The sequence below is a fragment of the Ictidomys tridecemlineatus genome, unplaced genomic scaffold, assembly GCF_052094955.1.
Source record: "Ictidomys tridecemlineatus isolate mIctTri1 unplaced genomic scaffold, mIctTri1.hap1 Scaffold_3514, whole genome shotgun sequence".
In the NCBI taxonomy this organism is placed as follows: Eukaryota; Metazoa; Chordata; class Mammalia; order Rodentia; family Sciuridae; genus Ictidomys; species Ictidomys tridecemlineatus.
This window is the reverse complement of record NW_027522419.1, coordinates 104,386-122,500: the sequence shown is the minus strand read 5'-3', so window position 1 is coordinate 122,500 and position 18,115 is coordinate 104,386. Positions and strand designations below refer to the sequence as shown.

The 18,115-nt window shown below is 41.3% G+C and overlaps 1 pseudogene; it reads left to right on the top strand.

Moving 5' to 3' along the window:
- Positions 1–12,062: 12,062 nt before the first annotated feature.
- LOC144373319 (melanoma inhibitory activity protein 2-like) overlaps positions 12,063–18,115 on the top strand; it is a 50,788-nt pseudogene continuing 44,735 nt past the window's right edge.

Sequence of the window (18,115 nt, the reverse complement as noted above, 5' to 3'; positions counted from 1 at the left end):
ATCAGGGGTCCCCACCCCCTTGACCTCATGTATTCTGGTCACTGTCCAGAGGCCTCACCTCTACCTGCCATGGATACAGGACTTTGGGGAGTAAGTCCCCAACTCATTAATTCTAGGGGCCACACCCAAGTCAGAGGACCAGGAAAGTGCAATCTTCTTACTGAGAGGAAAAAACGAAGACAGGAGAACAGCAATTCAGTCCAAAGTGCGGGCAAAGGAAAGGATGGAGGAGGGACCCAGGCAGGTAAGCCCTGAGCTTTCCAAACTCCAGAACTCGAGGGTCCCACCTTCAACGCCACTTCTGGGTCAGCTCTGCCATGCCCCCGACATACCCTGTTCTCGGTCTCTTTCCTGTCTCCTAAACCAAGTCAGAGAGAGCAAAATAATGGTCACATTTTATTGCCAAAGAATCTAATGAATAACTTTCTACTTCTTTAAATTTTACACCAAATGACTTCAGTTCATTTGAATGACTAATAAACTACTTAGTGACAGATATTACTGCTTTCATCAAATCACATTCATTATCAAACATAAGAAGTATCATTGTTTTATGTACAACTAAGAAAAGAAAGATGCCAATTAAAGTATGATATGCCATTAATTATAGAGTGCCTCCCAATTTCAGAGACATTAAAATGTGAAAAATATGTCTTCGCTTCGGTGAAATATGATATCTATTGTTATATTTCTTCATATCCAATCATGTTTCAGATAAGACCTATGAATCTTCGCCTGCTGATCATCATTTAAAATCATCTTACTTACAATATGACATCGAGAATGTAAAAAATTGAAAGATTAGTCAGCTTTAATACACTCTGGGCTCTACACAGCGATCGCCCTGTCTGTGAGTTGATGGATAACTAAGTTTCACTTTATTCATTCTATTTCTCTACAGTTTTCTATTTTAAATGAACTAGTATTAATGTGGTAATCAGAAAAATTCTTTGTTTTTAAAACTAGTTATATATTGTGTTGTATGTGCCATATGATAAAAAATTTAAATATACTGAAACGCTGACAAGAAATGCATGATGTTTTATTGCTGCTGATTTCTGGCAGTGGACTATTTCTGGTAGTGGACTATTTTCTTTATTCTCTAGTTGTTCTCTCTTTTCTTGAAATTTTTTTTGAGGGGTACCGGGGATTGAACTCAGGGGCACTCGACCACTGAGCCACATCCCCAGGCCTGCTTTGTATTTTATTTAGAGACAGGGTCTCACTGAGTTGCTTAGCGCCTCACTGAATTGCTGAGGCTGGCTTTGAACTCGCTATCCTCCTGCCTCAGCCTCCCAGGCTGCTGGGATTACAGACGTGTATCACTGTGCCCGGCTTCTTGAAATTTTTAAAGAAACTTTTTATTTTACAGAAAAGCAGGTTATGTCCCCCAACAGTGGCTTGTAGACCTTAATTGTGAGTCAAACGTTAATTATTCGTTGCCTATCAGAAAGCCATTATCTGTCTCTTTTTTAAGATAATCCCAAATTTATTCTAGAGTGGCAGAGGGTTGAGATGAAAGACTAGGGCCCTGTCAACCCCATTCAACCCCAAATGTGGCCATGTAAATAAGTTTCCACAAAAGAAGTATAATTAGAAGATATTAAGTTGAAAACATTCCAGTAAAACTTGGTAAAAGCAAGGGGAAAAAAAACAAACCCTTTGCCTTCCTTTCCTCCATCTTGGTTCCTCACAGCAGGTTGGGCCTTGAGTGAGCTTGAGAATGGGAACCAGCTCAAAGGATAATACGGGCAGCTGGTCTCTAGAGCTACTGGAGCTACCATCCCCTTCTGCACTGCTTACCTCTTGCTGAAGGAAAAGAAAGAGGCTGTGGGTGAAGGCTTCGCACAGGAGCCTCCTCTGCCTCCGGGTTCCACGTAGGATGGTAGGGACTTGAGGGAACTCTGCTCCTGAGTGTGTCTGAGACGTAAGTCACTGTGTGTCCCTGTTCTGTGGACAGGCACTGCTCTGCCTTGCCAAGGCTCACCTTCTGCTCAGCAGGGCTCCACATCAATGTGTAGGATGGTAGAAAATCCCGAGACCTTCCTGGACTCCATGGGTCCGGCTGCATGGCCAGCTCCATCTCCATGCTGGGGGAGTCTTCTTTCTCCTGCTCCTGCGGGTCCCCACCTGGACGGCTCTCCAACTCCTTGTCTGTCTCTTCCCTTGCTCTTTCCTTGAAGCCCTTGGCTAATTCTGTGTTCCTGGGACCCAATTGGGTGTTTGTCACTTCAGAAAGGAAAAAGAAGGCTGGTAAATATCTGAGCTTCCCAGAAGCACTTAGCCTTGGCTGCAGTGTGATAGCCTTCGGAGTCTTGGCCTTGAGCAGACACATATCTAGATTTCTCGCATTTTCTACACGGTACACGTGTGGGTTTCTCCTCTTTATTAGCAATACCTTTGTTTCAGAATCCAGTGACTCAGATTCAAAGAAAAGAAAAACTAAATATGTTAGAAAACACTTTAAGAGTCTTTCCAAGAACGAGTCCACACGGGAGAGCTTGGTCTGATTTAGGCCTGAACTGACTTCATAAGTGAAGATAAATGATTCATTTGATCAATATGCCAACCTAACAAGTTGGCATGGATGGACTTCTAATACAAACACACACATCAACTTGTGTTTCCCTGTTTGAGTTTTGAGGAACAACATTTTCTATTCACCTTGAAGCCATGATGCTGCATGATGAACTGAAGCATATGATTAAAACTATCCATGGACCGGAAGTGATGGTCCCAGAAGGTTGGAGATCCACTGATGTGGGTCTCTGGCTTCAGGCCCAAGGGAAGTTCCCCATGGTGTTCAGGATGGCAGGTGAGGCCGTCCATGGTCAGGCCTAGGATTGTCCTATCCTACCCCTTTCTGCCAAAGACCTGTTTTTAACCTCTACCCACCATTTCCTCAGGGGCTGTGGTCTTGGATGCCCTTGGTTCACTGAATAGACCTCCCTCGGTCTGGATGTCAGCTCTTCCATTGTGTCCATTTTGGGAACCTCTGCCCAGTTTGCAAGACCAGCTCTATTCTCCCATATTATGAATACAGAATTGTAATCCAGAGAGGCAAAGTTGTCCACCTGGGCTCCCATAGGTGCAGCTAGTTTCAAGACTACAAAGTCTGGCTTCTTCATCTGTGTCTGTGTCAAACTGTGGGTAAAGGAAGAGGGTCCATATGCACTGATTAGGTCACAGTGTTGCTCATTTATCCTATGGAGCTGTTTAAACTGGTTGAAACTTTACTGTTTCAGTTTCTTAAGATGGAGGTAAATGAGTTGAAACCATTCTTATTTCCTAATAGAGAAACTCAGGAGCCATGAATTTCCCTCAAAATGCAGCTTTAGCTGCATCACACAAATCTTGTGTGTCTGTTCAAATTTTCATTCAGTCCACAGTAACTTCCAGTTTTTAGCTCTTATTCCTTCTGCTTGGAGTTCATCAAGATTCTTGGATATACAAAAATTAATTTTCATTAATTTTTTTTAAATTACAGTCTTTAGTTCTTCAAATATGTCTCTGCTGTTTTTTTTCCCAGTGACTCCAATCACATGTGTTGTAGACCACCTGAATTTGCCACACAGGTCATTAATGCTCTGTTTCTTCTTTTTCCTCTGACTTTTAACTCTGTGCTTTATTTTCAAAAGTTCCAACTATTAGAACTTCTATGTTATTAATCTTTTCTTGTGCAATTTCCAATAGGCTATTGGTCTCACCACATGTATTCTTCATCGCAGACATGGTAGTTTTCATCTCTACAGGCTTGATCTGAGTCTTTTTTAATATACTGGGTGTCTCCAACATACTCATTCTATAAAATCATTGAATATATGAAAAATGTAAAAAGTACTTACAATAACACTTTTAGCAGGCTTGTCCACTAATCCTGTCATTTTTGAGTCAATTTCAATTGATTGGTTTTTCTTCTCATTATGACTCATATTTTCCTTCTCCCTTTAATGTCTGGTAATTTTTTATTAGATGTTAAATACAGCAAATTTTACTTTGTTGAGTTTGGGATATTTTATATTCCCATAAATATTATTAAGTGTTACTCTGGGTTGTAGTTAAGTTACTTAGAAATAGTTGGATTCTTTTGGATCTTGCTTTTAGGATTTATTAAACATGACCAGCACTGCATTTAGCCTGCTTCTGATTTTGCCCTACTGCTAAGGTGAATCACTTCTGAACATCGTACATGCCATACCAAAATCTATGAGGCTTCTCACTATGGTGGGTGGGAAAAGGAATCTTCCTAGGGCTATGAGAGCTCTGGGGATTATTTCTTCTGATCATTTTAGATAGTTCTTCATAATTTTGGGTGGATTTCTCTCATGTATGTGCTGATCAGAACTCAGCTGCATAATCAAAAGGAACTCACTGCAGATCACTGATTGATTTCTCTCTCTCTCTCTCTCTCTCTCTCTCTCTCTCTCTCTCCTTCTCTCTTTTCTCTAAAATTCTATCACATGAAATCTGGCTATTTTGGCCACTCAGCTTGGGGAAATGCCAACCTCTGTAAACAAAAAATGGTGATGATTTGGGGCTCTACTTAATTACTTCCAACCTCTCAGGGATCCCTGTCCTTCATTATCTTATGGCCCATTTGTGAAAACTATTGTTTCTGTTATTGTTGAATTATTTTTATTTGTTTCATCTGTGGGGGAACATCCATTCTCTGTTATTTCCCTTACCATCCACTGACGTTGGGTTTAATTTCCAATTGGGAAAATGACTCCTATAGTTAGAATCTTTGAGAAGAGACTAGAGATGCATACTTTTGGTTGTTAAGTAATCTTAATATTCTTGTGAGATTCTAATCAATTTGATCCTGAGTTTAGGGAGAATATCTCTTTGAACCAATGCTCTCTTTCACAGCCTGATAGATTATATTCATATGTTAAATTGCCTTTACAAGCTATTTAATCTCACACAAATTACCTGATTTCTCTTATCTCAATTTTATAAACCTGTAAAATGGGGATCCTGTCACCTACCTATTTAATGGACTTATCATTTTAAATTAGAAAACACACACACATGCACATACGGCCTTTCTCATAAGAAATATGTGGTAAACAGTTTTCTAATTAGAGGCAATTAAAACTGCATACTGTAAAATGTTAGTGTTCATTCATTGTCTCAAAGTCAATTATGGTTTGGTTTGAAATCTATCCATAGTTTGTTTTTAAATCTATCTATAATTTGCACCAAGGAAAACTTGTGGAGTGTCCTCCTTTAATAGGGCAACTAAAACAATTTTTCTCATTTCCCTAATAATAACTATGCCCTAAAAATTGAGAAATAGAATATCTATTTGAAATTCATTTCAAATATTTATTCAGAACATCATGTTTCACTCATAAGTGGAGTTAAGATTAAAATTATGGGAAAAAATTAAGTTCTCAATCAATGGGTTCAGCCCAGGGAGAGGCTGCTGAGAGTGTGGGGAGCACTCACTGTGGGCAGTTCTCACAGCTCCCCTAACTCAGCCTGGGTCCCCTGGAGCTATAGCACTTAACTGCTAAGGCACCACAGTTGCCAGTCCCCTGTCACCCACCTCATTGGAGACAGAGTCCCACAGACTTGGCAGGTGTATTTCCCTGGGACTCCAGGACCATGAACTTTATGAACAGAGAACTTCACTGCCTGACATTGCTTTTTAAGCTTCCAGTGGCTTCCAGTGGCTTTCAGATGGTTTGCAGTAGGCCTCCCCATACAACCCACTTCCCCCTATCCTCGATTGTCTTTTTCATAATTAATGACCTGCAATAAAAACCAGGTGATTCCCCTCATGCCCCTGTAACCAGAGGCAAAGAAGATGGAGGTGACATTTCCTTACTTTTCCCATTTATTTTTTTTCCAATGAAAACAAAATTTTCCTTGAATTCTCACTGTCTTAGAAATGCTTGGGGGTGTTTCTACCCCCTCGGCTTCTTCCCTCATCCACAGTAAGGGACCTCAGAATCCATGCAGTGGCTCTGGGGTCTGGGCGGGGTGTTGAGCAGTTGATGTGATCTGAGATAATTGAACTTGGAGTTGAAATTCATCAGTTACGCTTCCTATTTGATTACCTCCTCGCCAAAACCAGTGTGTGGAAGGAGTCCTGCTCCACAGAACAGCGATGACTGGGGACCTCCCACCAGGGAGACTGCATCCAGAGCAAAAGAGTCTGCAATCAGCAGGGAAGGCATTCACCTTGAACCAGGAGAAGCACAAGTTTGACAAAACTGCCCAATCCCTCGGCTTTGCAGACGCTGGCCTGTGTCTGGTCCAAGGACTCCCTGAGTTCCCAGCCTAAAGTTGTTGGAGGTGTGACTCTATTTCTGTTAAATACCCTAATTTTATTTCACGCAATGTGTGTTGGTTTTGTCTACCTGCACACAAAAGGCTCTAAAGGCACATCTTAAAAAAGAGTTGATCAAAATCTAAAGAGAGAAGGACACCAAGTCACAAATGGGCATCTCCAGCAGGCCAAAGACTTTGCCATGAAATGACTCCCTTTGCCCCAAAGGCAACCCCCAGGAAGTGGACTTACATGTGCATTTTGCAGAGGAGTAAACTGGTGCTCAGATAATGGGGGTGGTTTGGCCCAAATCATAGCCTTAGTAAGTTGTTGGCATGAACTCAAAGCCGGGTCATCAGATGCCACAAGACTCCTTCATGAATACAAAGGTGACACGGGATATCTGGCTTCCAAATCCCTGGACCACAACTCATGTTTGTCTTATAGACAGATCCTAGGGCTGTGCTCATCAAACTCATGCCAATGGTACCCTTAGCATCATTCAGAAGAAGCCAGACAGGGTGCAGTCCTGCAAGGACAGCCTCTCTCATCCATGTATAATAAGCAATTAGGTAATTTTCTTGTTAATTCAATCAGAGAAGCAGAGAAATATTGCAACTCCTTGGATTAAGGACCAAATTTAATTTTTTTTACACTGTTGACCTTTGTCAGTTTCGTGTAAGAGGAACTGATGATGAGCCACTGATCTAGCAATTTAGCTTTGCAGAGCTGTTGACAGGGTCAGCAGGAAATGAAACCTGCTTTAACAAAGATGAGCTGGATTCTTAGGTATAGGATTCAGTGTTGGAGGCTTTCGCCAGGAGATGTTCAGAGGCAGTGTGGAAGCAGAATCTATGAGTACAGAGGGATTTTTATCTTGAGAAATTTAACTCTTTCCTTCTCTTTCTAGAACCAGTAAAATGGAATATGGAGTTGGATTCGCCAGCCCTTAGTTCAACCCTGAACTTCTAGGCTGCATGCGACTCATGCCCGAAGCAGTGAGACTACCTTCAGTGTGCGAGCAAGAAAACTGAGATTCAGAAATACTTTGTAGTGTATGGTAAACTCTTTCCCCAATACCTCTGTTAGAATTCAAGAACACTCTGGAGAATGTGGGGTGCAGGAATAACTCTGATGTTGCCTGTAATCCTGTACTTGATACTTTCTAACCACAAGTTTACCACAGTCCCAGTCTTTTTTAAAAAAATTATTAATTATTTTTTTTAGTTTTTTAAATTAGTTATACATGACAGTAGAATGCATTTATATACTTTAATATGTCACACATAGATGTAATATAATTTCTCATTTTTCTGAGTGTACATGTTGCAGAATCACATTGGCTGTATAGTCACAATATACACACAGTAATAAAGTCTGTTTCATTCTACTCTTTTTCCTATTCCCACATCAGGTCCCCACCCCTCCCATCACTTCCCTCCACCTAATCTGAGGTAATGCTATTATTTCCTAGTGCCCCCCACCTTATTGTGAATTAGCATCCGCATATTAGAGAAAACATTCAGCCTTTGGTTTTGTGAGATTGGCTTATTTCACTTAGCATGATATTCTCCAACTCCATCCATTTACTGGCGAATGCCATAATTTCACTTTTCTTTAAAGCTGATAATATTCCATTGAGTATACACACCACATTTTCTTTATACATTCATCTATTGAGAGACACCTAGGTTGGTTCCATAGTCTAGCTATTATGAATTGAGCTGTTATAAATATTGACGTGGCTGCATTACTGTTCTTTGGATATAAACCTAGAAGTGGGATAGTTGGGTAAAATGGTGGTTCCATTCCCAGTTTTCTGAGGAATCTTCATACTGTTATCTATAGTGGTTGCACCAATTTGCAGTCCCACCAGCAATGCATGAGTGTAACTTTTTCCCCACATCCTCTCCCACATTTATTGTTGCCTATATTCTTCACGATTGCTATTCTGACAGGAGTGAGATGAAATCTTAGTGTAGTTTTTATTTACATTTCCCTGTTAGAAATGTTGAACACTTTTCCATATACTTGTTGATGATTACATTTTTTCTATGAAATGTCTGTTCAGTTCCTTAGCCCATTAATTGATTGGGTTATTTGTTTTTTTTGGTGTTAAGTTTTTTGAGTTCTTTATATATCCTAAAGATTAATGCTTTATCGGAGGTGCATGTTGTAAAGATTTTCTCCCAAGCTATAGGCTATTTCCTCATGTTATTGATTGTCTTCTTTGCTGAGAAAAAAGCTTTTTAATTTGAATCCATCCCATTTATTGATTCTTGATTTTACTTCTTGCATTTTAGAAGTCTTGTTAAGGAAGTCAGATCCTAGGCCGACATGGTGAAAATTTGGGCCTATTTTTTCTTCTATTAGGTGCAGGGTCTCTGTTTTGGTGCCTAAGTCTTTGATCCACTTTGAGTTGATTTTTGTGCAGGGTTAACATTGTAAAATCTATCTATGCTAAACCCAAGGCCAGCATCATTCTAAATGGAGAAAAATCAAAAGCATTTCCTTTAAAAACTGGAACAAGACAAGGATGTCCTCTTTCACCATCATCCTTGAAACTCTAGCCAGAGCAATTAGACAAAAAAAAAAAAAAAAAGAAATTAAAGGGATACAAATAGCTAAAGAAGACCTCAAACTATTGCTCCTCTTTGATGACCTGATTCTATATCTAGAACATTTAAAAAAATTCCACCAGAAACTTCTAGAACTAATGAATGAATTCAGCAAAGTAGCAGATATAAAAAATCAACACCCATAAATCAAACACATCTCTATACATCAGTGATGAATTGACAGAAAGAGAAATTAGGAAAACTACCCCATTCACAATAGCCTCTAAAAAATAAAATACCTGGGAATCAATCTAAAAAAGAGATAAAAGACCTCTACAGTGAAAACTACTGAACATTAAAGAAAGAAATTGAAGAGAGCCTCAGAAGAAGGAAATACCTCTCACACTCCTGGATAGGCAGAATTAATATTGTCAAAATGGCCCTACAGATTTAATGCAACTTCTATTATTATCTCAATGACATTTTTTATAGAAATAGAAAAAGCAATCTTTAAATTTATTTGGAAAAATAAGAGACCTAGAATAGCTAAAGCAATCTTTAGCAAGAAAATTGAAGCAGGAAGCATCACAATACCAGCCTACAGAGCTATAGTAACCAAACTATACTACAGAGCTACAGTAACCAAAACAGCATGTTATTGGCACCAACATACACTTGTAAACCAATGGTATAGAATAGAGGACACAGAGACAAACCCACATAATTCCGTTATGCATACTAGACAAAGGTGCCAAAAACATTCTCTGGAGAAAGGATAGCCTGTTAAACAAATGGTGCTGGCAAAACTGGAAATCCATATGTAGCAACATGAAATTAAACCCCCTATATCCCACCCTGCACAGTCCCAGTCTTCATGTGAACTTGGAGGATGTGTAACTGAGTTCTAGCCAATGGTTATTTGTAGAGATGATTTGTAGCGATTCCTTCCTGGTCCATAAAATAATCCCACAAACAATTTTCCTTGCTATTTTTTCCTCCTGTGGAAGACAATGCAAAACTTTGGAAGTTTCATGTAAAAGGTAGGAAACTACAAGGTAGAAAGTTTCTGAATCCCTGAAACACCTGATGGAGGAGAGCCACTTGCCAATTGAGAACATTTATTTTGGATTTGTGCAGCAAAAATATATTAAAAAGAAAATACTACTACTAATAATTACAGTGTGCTGGAGTCATTATCATATTTAGGAGAGTCACTAGACTAATGTAAATAGCTGAGTGACATGAAGTTCAACAGAAGTTCTTTTACCCTGAAGCAAGGTCCTTTGATGTGATTGGTGAGTTTATGTGGCAACTTGGCTGGACTGTGATACCCTATATTTGGGTCCAACACTAGTCTAGATGTCACCAAACAGACATTTTTTTTTAGATAGGACTGACACAATCAGGTGACTTTCAGTAAAGCAGATTTACTTCCATAATGTGGGTGGGCCTCATCCAACCAGTTAAGACCCTAAGAGCAAAGACTGAGGTTTCCAAAGGAGAACAACTACAGCGCTGGACCACAACTTAGAAATTCTGCCTGTTTTCAATTTTTGGACTCAAGAATGAGACACTCATCCTAATCTCCATCTTGTTACATGCTCGGTGGGTTTTATAGTTGCCAGTCCTCACAATTGTGTGGATGAATTCTGAAATAAGTGAAGTGTAGTATAGTGTGTGTGTGTGTGTGTGTGTGTGTGTTTAGAGAGAAAGAGGGACAGACAGAGAGGTGGAAGGTTCCATGTCTACAGTGAAGGGCTGTTCTAATGTCCTCTTCCGAAAAATTTCAGGAGGAGAAGTGGAGGGAACTCTAGAGCCCATGGCCAGTCTAGAGGACTCCAAGACCTAGTCTTGACACTGACAGGAGGTCCATGTGGTGTCCTGGGGCAGACACACAGCAGGACTTGGGTGTGCACTGTGCCTCCCGATGGAGGGTGATGCTCTCCTGCCCCACAAGCACCAGGCCTGACCCTCCCACCCATTATTTGGAGAGACCTGATCAGAAGAGGTGAAGGCCATACCCCACAGAAGCTTTGGGAGGCAACGTGGAGTCTCCTGTTTTTCCCCTTCTGAGGCACGGCCACAGTATTCTAGGTGCAGGCTGCATCATCAGCCTGGATCCCAGGGACAAGGATACCAGGGGCCAGAGCACAGCCATGAGTTTGCTATTGAAAGACACACTATTCATAGTGAATTTTGTTATTGCAGCACATATTAACTTATCCTGACTCATCTGTATTTCAAGATCTACAACTGTGAAGTCCCTCAGTTCAAATCCTGGTTCCCACCACTTTCTAGGGGTATCTCTTGGAGAGACCATTTACCCTCTCTGTTCCTCAGCCTCCTTCTCTGAAGAGGGCTGAAATAGAGGATTCCTCTAGGGTGGTGAGGATTCACTCAGTTGACACAAAGTGAAGCTCTAATTTGTCATGGGCACATACTATTAATAGCCACTGATGTTAATATTGCCTGTGTTATCTCTTGCTTCTAAACCCTTCTCCTGTGGTGACCCAGAAAGGCCTCACGTGGGACAGGAAGTGAGGACTTATAGGCATTTCTGATCACCACTCTACAGAATATCCACCAACTCAGGGGTGGGCTGGGAGGGAAAGAGATGCTTCCACTCAGTGCCAGATAATACAAATTTTAGGATCTTCAGAGCTTACATTTCTCTGTCCCATTTTCTTTTCTGTGTCCCTGCTTCTGTCTCCCTGTCTTTTATAGACCTTTAAAAGTGTAAGAACTACTTTTAGCTGAAGGGACATGCAAAATCATGGCTAGATTTGGCGGCTGAGCAGAATTTCCTAATCCCCGGTCTAACTAGTCCTGTTTCTGCTGATTTTCCTCCCCTGAGATCTCCATTCACCTCCATTCTGGGAGGAACCCAGGACCTCCTTTCACATAGGTAGACGCTGAGGCAGAGGGGAGGTGGGGCTCCTGGGCATCTCACTTTCCCTGAGAGCCTCTCAGATGGCTTCACCTGCCACATCCTTTGGCAGCGCAGGAGACGTATTCTTTACTGGAGACTTTAAGTACAGCTAATGGAGCTCATTTCTGAAGGAAAAGAAAACACTTTGTTTATATGAACAAATATTGATGAGCCACATTGCAAAATAACAAGGAATCCTGGTGTGGGTGCTTAGCAAGTCCTGCTTGATAGGGATGCCACCTCGCTGGCATGAATTCTGTACTGTCCCTGGGATGCGCTTTGGTGGTCCACACAAGCCATGTGTGTGCTGGATGAGGGCTGTCTTGAGCGTGTGCATGAAGCTGATACCTACAACAGGAAGACCCACTGCAAGTTAATCCCCGGTCTCTCTTTCCAGGGTAATGCCAAGTACCAGTCTCCTGAGTTCTACAACAAGACAATAGGTGACATGAGCAGGTGCCTCTGTTTCTATGAGACGGCTCCTGCGCTGGCCAGGGCTCTGCCTCCACAGGTGGGGGCCCTGCAGAAATCCGCACTGGCTGATTCTGACTATTTTGCCATCTCTCCTGATAATGTTGGACAACTCAGCTCCTGCCTCTTCTGGTCCTTGGCATTTGCTTTCTTGCTTGTCCATCTGTTATTTGTCTTCCTGGCTTTGTTGCCTACCCGCCTTTAGTATGTTTTTTTTTTTCCCTTTTCTTCTCAGTAATTTTGCAATCCCAGTCTCCTGTTTGAGTTTTCCGTCTAGCTCCCTTTTGGGAGACATGCCGTGTGAGAAGTTCTAGATCTGGAGAGAAACACCAGACCTTAATTTTCCAAAAGCTTCCTGGGTTTGCATCGGACGCATGCGTCTGTAGGGGGCACAGGCTGGAAGAGTGCAAGCCCATGAAGCCATGAATTGAATGTGGCCCATTTTCCCAGAGCGATTTTTTATCACGAGGATTTGAAATATTTTTGCTATCATAAATACAGTTCCACTACAAAAAAGGTCACCTTTTTTTTTTTTGCTCTTTTAAAAATAAATAAATACAAGAACCACGGCTGAATGCCTCTTTGGATTTGTTGCAAATTCTGTCTGCCCTGACATTAAGGTATTGGGTAGGAAGATCTAAGAAAGTGATTAGGTTGGAATAAGTGTGTGTGGGGGAAGGGGATAAGTAGGTCAATGCTTGCAGTGTCCAGGGACATATTTTATCCTCTTTGGCCTTGAGGTTTCTCCCACGAGAGAGGCCTTCAACTCTGGCCTGCCTGACAGGAAGCCCAGGGCTTTGTGTCTGGTTCCTGGGGTTCCTCTTTGTCCTGGCCTGGCCTGCTGCCTCAGTGTCTGCCCTGTGAGCAGTGTCCTTTGCATTGGACACCTGTGGCTCTCCTTGGAATTGTGTCCATTTTATTCCTCTTGAGGTAGGAAAGCTCCACCAGCAGGAGCAGGTGGGACAGAGCCCATGGTCCTGAGGGAGCTTACCTGGGGGGTTAGAGCAGGGGCACACAAGTTCCCTGAGTCACCCTGACTGAGAAGTGTCACTGTGGCTCGTCTGCTCCGTCCACAAGGGGCAAGGGGGTTATGGGGGCAAGTCAAGGAGGCTGGGCCCAGCTGTTTCATAGGAGGTGGTCACCAGGGATGTTAAGGGAGCTGAGAGAAGAACAGGAGACCGTCAGAGGTGACGACTCCTTGCTGCAGGTGTGATAAAGTCAAACGTATTTGAAAAAGATGCTGAAGCAACCTAAAGGTGCTGGGATTCACTGCAGGCACACTGCGCCCGGCCTTCTTCACACGCCACTAAGTTAATCCTAACATGTGAAGCCACAGTAGGATTGACCCTTCGACAAAACCAAGGTTGAAAGGGACCAAGATAACCGTCAATGTTATCACAATTTTATTAGGATCATCATTTTGGAAAGAGACAGGAATGCAAGTTGAGTGTCCTTGTCTACTTGGGAGGCGTTATTCTCAGGCAAGGTGAGAGGGTGAATCGTTTATACCCTCCAGAATCCCTGTGTTGAAGTCCTAACTCTGAATGGGACCATATTTGGAGACAGGTCTTTAAAGGGATAATGAAGTTAAAGCCAGGTCATCAGATGGGCCCCAAGCCATGAAGACTGGGTATCCTAATAAGAAGAGGAAACCAGGACACAGATGCACCATCAGGGACATCCATGTGAAGATGCAGAAAGCAGAGGGCACCCCACATGCCAAAGCAGGGGGCCTCTGAAGTATCCAACCCTGGAACACCTGGACCTCAGACTTCCAGGCTCCCAAACTATGAGGACCTAAAGCTCTGGGTTCAAGCCACCTAGTCTGTGGTCGTTTTACTACAGAACCTGTAGAAAACAGCCCACAGGACAAAGCCATCTATCATCTTTCGACCTGTCTTCAATCAATCATTTATTATGTATCTATCTACTCTTTCTTCAGATATAGTACATTTATTTCAAACATAAAATAGTCTAAAAGATTTATTCTTTCCAACCTTACTCTTGTAAAATAATACCTGTTTTAATGGCAACATGTGATCTTGAAACCTTTATCCATCTTTGTGCTTGAAACATCTCCACACAGTTGTAATAATGGCATTGATATGTAATTGTGTTCCAATATGTTTCCTTATCTTTCATTATTAAATGGCTATAAAAATTTACAAATATAAACAATATTGGTAGATTGCATACTATTCTTTGTAGTAAAATATTGAAATTCTATTATGTATGAAATTATTATTTTTATGAGTTCATAAAATTAACAAAATCATTTTACAAATTGTACATAGAGGAAGGATATAATTTAAAGAAGTAATTTTAAAATCACTGATAAATTTTGCCATCCAGAGATATTTGGTTTGGAAATTAGACTGTTAGTATTTTCATCCTCAAACTGTGTGAATACCCACATACACATATCAACATGTAAATACTTCATATGCTTTTCCATAAATTTATATGGACAAGATACTAAGCATTTACCTGTTATCTCTGAGGCAAATATTTTCCTAGGCTTATGTTGTTATTTTTGTTTGAAGTTTTCATTTTGTAAATTCAACCAGACGGAATATTGCATAAGATTTCTTGGCTCCTCTCATTTTTATGCTCCAAAATTATGCCTTTACCCTGAGCTTTGAGAAGCATTTACCGATATACTTTGAGAGTTAGGGACTGCGGGGCATGTCTCCCAGGGCTCCAGGGTTGAAACCCTAATCCTCTGTTGGATGGTGTTGGGAAGTGGGGGCTTGGAAGGTCACCAGGGTGGAGCCCCCTACAGGACTTGGGCCTGACACTAATGCACAGCCAGGTCAGCACCTGCCCCCTCAGCCATGAGAGGACCCAGCAGAAAGTTGTCTATTTGCACAAGAGAAGAAGGTCCACCGAGCCAGCCCTGAGCTCACTCCAGCATCCAGAATGGGGAGCAGAATGGGGAGCTCCTTCTCCCTGATCCCCTTCTTCAATTTTACTAGTCTCCCTCCCCCAGGCTGTAGTACCATATCAGCAGCACAGATTGACCAGAACAGCATGCTATTGTTATTGGCTTTTTTCTTTTCACCTAATTATTTTATCCATCTGGAATTATTTTGAGCAGAGTACCTTATGAATATCTTGACTCATTGCTTCCAGGGAGTTCATATCTGGTCCCCAACTGTGTATGGAGGTGTCCTTCTCTTCTGCATTAATCTTTCTATTTTTGCAAACTCCGTGACTTAGAATAGCAGCCTCTCTGTAGCTCCCTGCTACAGAGTCAGAAGCCCAGGGATGGCGTAATTCTGTCCGCCATGAGCCCACAGCTCTCCAGGCTGAGGTCACGGCCCCAAGGGGTACATCCCCTATCCAGCACAGTCAGGGAGAGATCTGCCCCTTGTTCCCTCAAGTCCGTGGCAGAACCCATTTCCTTGTCCTCAGAGGACTGAAGTCCCACTTTCTATCTCCAAGCTCATCCTCTGAGGACCACTGTCAGCCCTAGAGGCTGCTCTCCAGCCCCCAGCACCCAGCCCCTTCCAGGATCCCTCTCATGTTGTGGAGCTTCAGGAAGGACCAGGGCACTTTTAAGATCTAGTCTGATTGGATCAGGCCCAGGCAGAGTAAGCTCACTTATTCTCAAATAATTAACCTCAACTAATTAGGAAACTGAGTTAAGTTTGTAAAATGTCTTCGACCTTTTCCTATGAGGTCACCTAAAGAATGAGGTACAAGTCATTGTATTTGCCAGTCCTGAAGATGCTCAGTGGAGTGGGGGAGATTATGCAGGCCACATACACTAGGGGCTAAAAAACTGTGGTGCCATTCCAGGATTCTGTCTGCCCTTCCCCGCCTCTTTACCAGGTGTTACTGCACTTAGTTTTTGTTGACTTTTTTTGTTGTTTTTGATGATTTTCTTAAATTCTCATTTTTCTTTATTTTTTCAAATTTAGATTTATTTTATATGACAACAGAATGCATTACAGTTCATATTGAACATATAGAGCACAATTTTCATATCTCTGGTTGTACACAAAGTAGAGTCACATCCTTTGGGTCTTCTTACATGTACTTAGGGTAATGATGACCATCACATTCCACCAACTTTCCTGCCCCTCTTTTCCCTCCCTTTCCTATTCCCCTTTCCTATCTGGAGTTCATTTAATCCTCCCATCCCCCCACCAGCACATTATGGATCAGCATCCTTAAAACAGAGGAATCATCTGGCATTTGGTTTTTTTGGGATTGGCTAATTTCACTTAGCATTATATTCTCCAGCTTCATCCATTTACCTGCAAATGCCATGATTTTATTCTCTTTTAATGCCAAGTAATATTCCATTGTGTATATATACCACATGTTCTTTATCCATTCATCCACTGAAGGGCATCTGGGTTGGTTTCTCAGTTTAGCTATTGTGAATTGTGCTGCTATAAACATTGATGTGGTGGGTTCCTGTAGGATGCTATTTTGTTCTATATACTGTGACCTGCTAAGTCTATCCTTGAAACCATGCTGTACTGTTTTCATTTTTGCAGAAATATAGAATGTTCTGTGAAGTAGTTAGGCTAGGTTCTCCACGATTTAGATTTATATTGTCCCCAAATAGTGGTTTGTGCAGTAGCCCCTCCACCCTTATCTGTGCAGGAAATGTCCCAAGACCACCTTGCAATAGAAAACTGCAAAAGCTCACTAATCCAATAGTTTCATTCAGTTTTCATCTTAGCTGAGCATCTACCACACACTTTGGCCATGACTTTTGCAGTTTGAAGTACATTAAAACTAGCACAAATTTCTTTTTTTTCTCCCAATACTATTTATTTATTTTCCCCTTTTATTGGTGAATTATAATTATACATAAATGTGGGATTATAATAAATTCATACATTCACACAATAAACCAGTATAGTTTGATAAATTTAATTCCCCAGTATCTCCCCTTTATCTCTCCTCCCTTTCTTAATCCCTTTCTTATATTTTCTGGCCTCCCTTCTATTTTTTAAAATTTCTTCTAATTAGTTGTACCTGACAGAAGAATGCATTTTGACATATTGCACACAAATGGAGCACAACTTCTCATTTTCCTCTGTTATACATGGTTCAGAGTCACACTAGTAGTGTAATTGCGCATGCATATAGGATAATAATGTCTGTCTCATTCTACCGTCCTTCCCATCCCTACAGTCCTACCCCCTCCCTCACTCCCCTCTACACAATCCAAAGTCCCTTCATTCTTCTCTACCCCCCCCCGCCTATTATGCATCAGCAGCTGCTTATCAGGAAAAATATCCGGCCTTTGTTTTGAGGGAGATTGGCTTATTTCATTTAGCATGATGTTCTCTAGTTCCATCCATTTATCTGCAAATGCCATAATTTCATTTTTCTCTAAGGCTGAGTAATATTCCATTGTGTATATGTGCCACATTTTCTTTATCCATTCATCAGTTAAAGGGCATTTGGTTAGTTCCATAGTTTAGCTATTGTGAATTGACTAGCACAAATTTCTTTCTACTTCTTCACAATCCCATACATAGAAGATTAATTTTTATCATAAATCTTAACAGCCTCAGCATAGTGATTTTTTTTCTGTCCTAATAAGTTAAGCACTTTTAACTTTTAATTAAAGGAAGCACTTTACACTTTCTGTTTGGCATATCTGAATCACCAACATCTCTATGCTTGCAGTTTGTGGCCAATATTAAGTAAATAAGGGTTACTTGAACACAGAATTACAATACCATCAACAGTTGATCTGATGAACAAGATGATTATTAAGCAATTAATTTGTAGGTAGTGTATACACTGTGGATACACTGGGAAAAGTGTGACCCACATCCCAGATGGAATGGAGCAGGACCCTGCAAGATCTCATCCCGATACTCAGAAAGAGGCACAGTTTAAAACTTGCCA